At 45.3% G+C, this 7,911-nt stretch overlaps 1 pseudogene; it reads right to left on the bottom strand.

Moving 5' to 3' along the window:
- Positions 1 to 4,333: 4,333 nt before the first annotated feature.
- Positions 4,334 to 4,502, bottom strand: LOC105991924 (annotated as a pseudogene).
- Between the last annotated feature and the right edge of the window lie 3,409 nt (positions 4,503 to 7,911).

Here is a 7,911-nt window from a genome sequence, read left to right as displayed (position 1 = left end):
ATGCGCAAAGAACAGGCCTTGGCCCCACCTCAAAACATTAGCATTTTCACAGGCCAAATGCTCTAGGGGGTTACCATGGCTCAAACTTATCAATCTAGCTACTCAGGAAGCTGAGATCTGAGGACCCTGATGTGAAGATAGCCTAGACAGAAAAAACATGGGAGACTCTCATCTCCAATTAACTAGCAAAAGCCAGAAGTTGGAGGTGTGACCCAAGTGGTAGAGCTCCAGCCATGAGCAAAATAAAAAACAAAACCAAAACCAAAAAAATCCAAGACAAAAACAAGCAAGAGTATGAGATCCAGAGTCCAAGCCCCAGATGAATGGAATAATGTGTGTCCTTCGCTCCTGAGCAGGAGACTGAGTTAACATTTACAATGATGTCCGTTGCTATTGCTCTGTAGAACCCATTCACCTCCCGTGGCCCTGCGATCACACACTGAAAAGATTAGCGTTTGATAGATGTCTAGATGGTAGAGAGAGAGATAGAGTTGTAGATAGATAGATAGTAAGTAATAGTAAATAGCAGACAGATGATGATAGATAGATAGGAGAGTAGATAGATAGTAGCTAGATGATAAATAATAGCAGATAGTAGATAGATGATGATAGTTATAGATAGTAGATAGATAGTAGATGGATGATAAATAATAGCAGATAGTAGATGGAAGATGATAGATTGTTATAGATAGTAGATAGGTAATAGATGGATGATAAATAATAGTAGATAGATGATGATGATGATAGATGGTTATAGATAATAGATAGATAGTAGATGGATGATAAATAATAGTAGATAGTGACAAGGATGATGATGAAGATAGATCAATAGATCATTGCTAGAGTAAATTAGACTCAGCCAGAAAACCACACAGACATCAGGATAGCAAGGGGCACAGATCTTCCCCTGGGTTTGGAGCTTGTGCAAAGGAGCTGGGACAGGAGCTAGGTTTTTTTATGAAGTCTGAGCAAGGAGGCAGAGGTGAATGGAAAAGCCCTTAGGTCTAGGGAGTTGGGCCTACAATGGAATGCTTACAGCTGAGCTCATGTGGATTGTCCTGCACCTCAAACAAGTTCACATATCCCTGAGGTTTTGCCTGGTGTCTGTATGGGCCTGGGACGATAGGGTGGGGCTCAATCCAAAGGAGGTTATTCTTAGGAGAGGATCACAAGGGCTCAATAGCCATGTGCAAACGATCATATAAAATGATGTTTATCAAAATGAACTCCAAGAAATGGAAACAAGACTTTTTTGAATTGTACTGTTATTCCTTTTTTTCTTTCACTGTCACTGTTTTTTTATTTCTGTATCCTGGTTTGGGGAGGGAAAGGAAGCATAGAAATGATGGGACAAAAGGTGAACTAATTCAGCAGCGATACTCACTAGACACTATGTTAGAAATTAACTATACAACCTGGGGGCAGGGGGTTGGGAAGGAAAACCTAGGAGAAAATGGAGGATGGGGGTGACACTGTTCAAAAAGAAATGTACTCATCACCCGACTTAGGTAACTATAACCCCCCGCCCCCCAGTACATCACCTATAAAATAAAACTGTAAAAGTAAAGTAGAACTCCTGTAAATAAAGGGACCCCCAAGACTGGTACAGTCTGGGGTGCACAGTGCAAGGGTTCATGAGGGTCTCCAGGAAAGAACCGTGACCCCAAGATCACTGGACATTCTTCAGGCCTGGTCACCCTCAGACGCAGTCCAGGCCACAAACTGCACAGCTCTCTACATGTCCTTTAGCACCTGACTGGGTGCCCATACAGTCTGCTATTCATGCAAGAGTCTTCCCAGGGCAATGGGCCAGGATGTGATATCCAGGGCCACACACGTGGGACTACCCAGGGCTGGTGATGTGGCATGGGGTCTGCACACGGATGCCCAGGGTGTGGTGACATGAGGCCCAGGGTCTGCACACACAGACACCCAGGCTCTGTACCCTACTGCCCAGTCAGGCGCTGTCTGCTCTCAAACCTTTTGCAATGGCTTCTCTACCATATGCCTACCTCTGTCTGCATATTGTCTGGAACAAAAGCATGCATCTTATGCACATACATAAGTGCACATGTGTGTGTGTGAACGTGTGTGCATGTGTGTGCAATTCTACAGGTTAAGAAAACCTAATTTGCCAGCTGGGAAGGTGGCTCAGTGGTAGAGCACTTGCCTTGTACTCATGAGGCCCTGAGCTCGATTCCTCAGCACCACATAAGCAGAAGAAAAAAAAAGCCGGAAGTGGCGCTGTGGCTCAAGTGGTAGAGCACTAGCTTTGAGCTGAAGAGCTGAGGGACAGCGCCCAGGCCCAGAGTTCAGGCCCATGACCGGACCCCCCCCCCAAAAAAAGAAAACCGAACATCAGTGAAATGGAATAACGTGTGTCCTTCACTCCTGAGCGGGAGACTGAGTTAACATTCACAATGATGTCCATGGCTATTGCTCTGTAAGGACCCATTCACCTCCTGGGGGCCGTGATCACATCCACTCCAATACTGTTCATGAGAGATTGTCGAGGGAACATGGCAGCCGGTGTTTCTTTTGCAGACACTGAGCAATGTCCTGTGGGAGCAGCTCCCCGCCTGAGCCTGGCCTGCGGTTTGCTGAAGGAGGGGCCAACACAGAGCCAGCACCTGGAACAGAAGAGCGATGTGCCCACACACTTAGTATCTGGCTTCCAGATGGGTCCTGGGCACGCATTTGTTTAAGGAATTCCTCCTTGCCTCTCCCTTCGTCACCTCCCTCCTTCAAGAGGAATGTCAGGATGGGCTTTGTGCCTTTCTGTCTCACTTCTCCATCTCCAACCCCACCCTCTGTCTCCCTCTCACAAACAGTGACTGGCAGAGACAGGCCTTCTGTGAGCCTGGATGGAATGAAGAAGCATACCCTAACCCACTTGCTCGGCACCCTTCCCCCTGGATGCTGGCTCTGTCTGCAGATCAAGGGGGAGACTGCTCCTCCAAGCTAGAACAATAGTAGCTCAATTCATGGTCAGAACCTTGTGACTTTTCTGCTCATGTCTCTCAAGGATTTGTAGATGATTTCAGTGTCTCTTCCCCCTGGAAACCTTTCGACAGCCTGAGAATGGAGGAATTGTTCACTGAATCCTTACCATCAGCACAGAAGCCAGAAGGCCCTGGTGGGGTAGATCTCTGTGATCATCTTCAGTCAACATGATTTGTGCTCCCAGATAGTAGCTCCAGACATGGATCCAGGGATATCTAAACTCACTACAGTCCCTTCTTCCAAATTTACCTCAAGCAAAGGCTCTGAAGAAAGCTTGGGATGTGTGAGTGAGTGGGGCACATGTCAGGGGGATGAATAACAGGTCAAGCAAAAGTGGAACCTATGATAGTTTCCATGAGCCAACAGCAGGTCTTTGCCTCTTTATTGGCCCCTGAAAAAACCAGCAGAGGTTAAGTTGTCGTGAGAAGAACCTGGAATGTGAATTCTTGGCCTCTGTGTGCTCATGAAATGACGAGGGGCCACACCAATACGCTCCTTTCCTCTCTTTATTATTAGAGGCCGATGATGATAAATACTTAGTGTTTCTCCACACAGAAGGAGAACTTGTTCTTGCCTTGTGCACATCGTGGTTGAGTTTGCACCTGGTAGATAAGAGCCAAGGTGATGCATGTCACATAGAGCAAAAGTTGTTTAAATCCATCATACCAGTGCTTTTTTGTCTCTGCTGAAGACTGGGAACAACTTTGGAAAGGAATGTTCCTCCAGCCTGAATGTTGGAAGGAAGGTGAGCCCCCATCGATTCTTGGAAACTTCAGTGAGGTTTGGAGGCTGTTTGTCACCACCACTAAACTCAGTCTAGATCCCATGATCTGGTGGCTACTCAAAATGTGGTATAAACTTGTCTTTTTTTTTTTTTGGTAGTGGGGCTTGAACTCAGGACCTGGGCGCTGTCCCTGAGCTTTTCAGCTCAAGGCTAGTGCTCTACCACTTGAGCCACAGTACCACTTTTGGTTTTCTCATGGTTCATTGGAGATAAGAATCTCACAGGGAAGTGGCGCTGTGGCTCAAGTGGTAGAGAGCTCACTGTGAGCTGAAGAGCGCAGGGACAGCGCCCAGGCCCAGAGTTCAAGCCCCATGACTGGAAAAGAAAGGAATCCCATGGACTTTCCTGCCCAAGCTGGCTTTGAACCACAATCCTCAGATCTCAACCTCTTTTTTTTTCAAATGTAATGTTTATTACATGTTTATTACTGTGCCCATTATTAAAATAACCAAAGAAAAATCATTTTAAAAATGCCCAACTGTCAGTCCAGACAGTATTAAAGTTTCAGCTTGACTGGTTCATGGTAGAGCATAAATAGGTGGGCATCTGAAGCAATTCCTTATAGACCCAGCTTGGTTCTCCTCCAGTGTCTTCTCTTGGAGTTGTACCTGATTTTGTTACCAGTTTTCATCCGAATCCACTGGGGAATGGGGCGATTTTGCTTTTGTTTCTTGGACAGAAACCGCTTGATTCTGAACGTCTCGTGAGAAGACATGATGAGAAGCTCTGGAAGGCACAGTAACCACAATGACGAACAAAAGCTGACGAGCGATCTCAGCCTCTTGAGTAGCTAGGATGACAGGTGTGAGCCACCAGTGCCTGGCAACTTCTGTACTTTTATGTCAACCTCTATGAGAACCTGCAGCATTCATAAACATTAAAAACCCAATCCCACAGCAAAAAAAAAAAATGCCCAAGCAAAGGCATGAGGTCCTGAGTTCAAGCAAAGGCATGAGGTCCTGATTTCAAGCCTCAGTATTGGCATTTGCTCGCGTGCACACGCGCACACAAACACACACACATGTGCATGCACATACACACAGATCATCAAACGATAACACTTGTACAACAAAATGCCTCTTTTGTAAGACTTCAGTAGACTTTTCACCAATCTAGTGTACCCATGGCTATCCTGAGCACAGATAAAGAAGCAAATTATCTACTAACCTCACAAATCACTCTTGTGATTCCTTCCAGTTCCGATAGATAGATAGATAGATAGATAGATAGATAGATAGATAGATAGATAGATAGATAGATAGATAGATAGATAGATAGATAGATAGATAGATAGTAGATAGATAGATAGATAGATAGATAGATAGATAGATAGATAGATAGATAGATAGATAGATAGATAGATAGATAGATAGATAGATAGATAGATTTGTCACGTGTGGGGCTTGAACTTGGGGCCTGAGCACTGTCCCTGAGCATTTTTGTGCTCAAGGCTTGCATACTACCACTTAAGCCACAGCACCACTTGCAGCTTGGGAGTAGTTAATTGGAGATTAGGGAGTTTTCTGCCCAGGCTGTGATCATCAGATCTCAGCCTCCTGAGTAGCTAGGATGACAGGTGTGAGCCACTGGCACCTGGCCCTTCAGTTTACTTCTCCAAGGTAACTGGCATGCTGGCTTCCAATGGCGGAAAGAAGTTATGCCTGTTTCTGAACTAAAACTATTAGTGAGTGGAGTCTCACAATTGTATTATTTCCATGTCTGGCTTCTTTTCTTCAATGTTACATGTGTGGGCATAGTCTGTATTACTTAAAGCAGCACATTCTTATGGATGGACAGTATAAAATGGTATATTTATTTAGTCCACTGCTGGTAAGTGTTTAATAGTTTCCTGGTTTGGGGGGTTATAAGTAGTATTGGCCTAAAGATTCTAGCTCTCTACATGAAATATTCCTTCATTTTAAGAAGGTACTTCATGGATCATGCATAAGCAGACCCAGTTTTCTCAAGTACCACAATAAATGGTGTCTCAATCCAGTTTTAGCTAAAGGTGACTTAGATGAAAATATGGGTCTGTTGCACAACTCATTAGATAGGGGAGCTGAGATTCGAACTCAGTCTTTATATTCTGTGACATTTCACTACTACCTCTTGGCATACTTTTCTCACCTGAAGTAAGCTTTTTTTTACTCTCAATTCCCTTAACACATTAAATCCTTTGGCCATTAATCATTTCTGACTTCATTACTGAAGTACTTCATTACTTCACCTTGAAGTCAGCATCCACAGCTCAGCCCTGACTGCCGGAGAAGTTGTAAAATCCACTTGGATTCCACCCCACCCCCACCCACAACCTGGCATTAACTAGTTTACAAGTTGACTTGGTGTTTCTCTTTTCTCTAGTTCTGTTTCCTCTCTGTCTTTTTCCTCTCTCTTCTGTTTCTGTCAGCCTCTTCTCTATCTCTCCCTTCTCTCTGTCCCTTTTTCTTTCTCATTTCTCTCTGTGTGACTGTCTCCTTTCTATCCACCTTCCTCCTCTTCTTCCTCCTCTTCTTCCTCCTCTTCTTCCTCTTCCTCTTCTTCCTGTGGTGCTGTCTCTATTTACCTTTTCCTGTCCCTGCCCCCCCCTCCTCACAGAGCAGACACCATAACACTAGATAATGTAAGACTTCATTAAATGTGGCCTTATTAAAGCCCTTCGAAGTCTCATTCATTGCTACATGACTTTTTTCAGTAACAGCCTATGTAATCACCATAGCAACCAGGCAGCCATCAGCTTCTCCGAGTTTTTTCCCAGAGGAGAAAACAATGTTTCCTGAGGGCGGTAGATGCTGTGTGGCTGCTCTCACAGGACCTCGGGGAGGCAGTGAGTGGCTCTGCGGACCCAGATTTGAGCACTAACGAGGAGTCCCGGCACACACTGCCTTGCATTGGGCAGGGGGGAGGGGGGAGGGGGGACAGGGTGAAAGGTTGGCTAGCAGCTCTCAAATCAATCTGGGAAAGTGGTCCGCCCTTTGCCAGCCTTCTCTGGTCTAATTGACATCCCGCAGTGAAGTCTTTATTTTGAAACAAGACTCCAGAGCTGCCACTGGCTGAAAAAAGACAAAAAAATAATGTTGTTAACTCTGTTTGTTTTGCTTGGGATAAAGTGTTCTGAACTCATAACAAATGTCCTCTTGTTAGCAAATGGAAAAGCATAATTAAAACGACTTTTCCACCACTTTTAACGAGCTCTCGATTTCCTCTCCACCTCACTTTCTCATTTTTTTTTAATGAGATACCAATTTCCTCTTGCCCTGGCACTAGCAGATACTTGAAGCCATAAAACAGACAGCTTTGATTTCCATCCCACTGTGAAGTTTGGGGGGTATTAATTTCTTCGTCTGCTACCCTGCCCGTGCTCTTCTCATGCTCAATGGCCTGTTAATCTTGAAAAATTAACAAGGTGTCCCAGGCCAAAAAAATGAGAGGGAAGAGGCGAAGAGAAAGGAGAAAGGGGGCTAGCGGAGGAGGCAGGGTTTGGACTTGGGGAAGAATGCAAACACTGCTCCTTTCCTGCTCTCTGCTTCTGCACCCTTCACAAACAGACCCACAATGCACTGCTCAACTCCATTACTGGCCAGACAGGAAGGCTGCTTGGGTCTGGCTCACGTGAACAGGGACCGTGATGAGGGACCAGTAGTAACCAGAAGGTTCTGGAAGATACCTCATTGGTGAAGGGAAGAGGAAGGCCTTTCTGAAAGCTGTGGAGTCAACCCACTCCATCTGGAGAGAGGCAATCTCAGCAGATGTGGGAAGCCAGCTACTTGTTTATGAAAAGATTATCTTTAAAAAACAAATTGTATCTTGAAGACGTTCAGAAGTCTTAGTAACCTGGAAAGACTGAGAGCAGGAAGGACACACTCATACTCGTGGGTGCCACAGGGTAGGATTCCTCATGATATACAAATCTCTCCTCATTGTCTCCACTCCTGCTCCTGAGCCATGCGTGGGGTAACCGGCCAGGACAAAGCCCAGGTTGGAAAGGACCATAAAACCCCACTGAGCAAGTCAGACAGTCCTCTTAAGGTGCAAGAGAAAGGGTGTAGAATTTGAGACTGAGGTGGCATACTTTCCGTTGACACTGTAGGGTGCTTTACTCACAAAGATTATGACCTGCGGCTAAA

Source organism: Dipodomys ordii, unplaced genomic scaffold (assembly GCF_000151885.1).
Source record: "Dipodomys ordii isolate 6190 unplaced genomic scaffold, Dord_2.0 Scaffold78, whole genome shotgun sequence".
NCBI lineage: Eukaryota > Metazoa > Chordata > Mammalia > Rodentia > Heteromyidae > Dipodomys > Dipodomys ordii.
The sequence above is the reverse complement of the archived record's forward strand: the minus strand, read 5'-3'. Positions and strand labels throughout refer to the sequence as shown.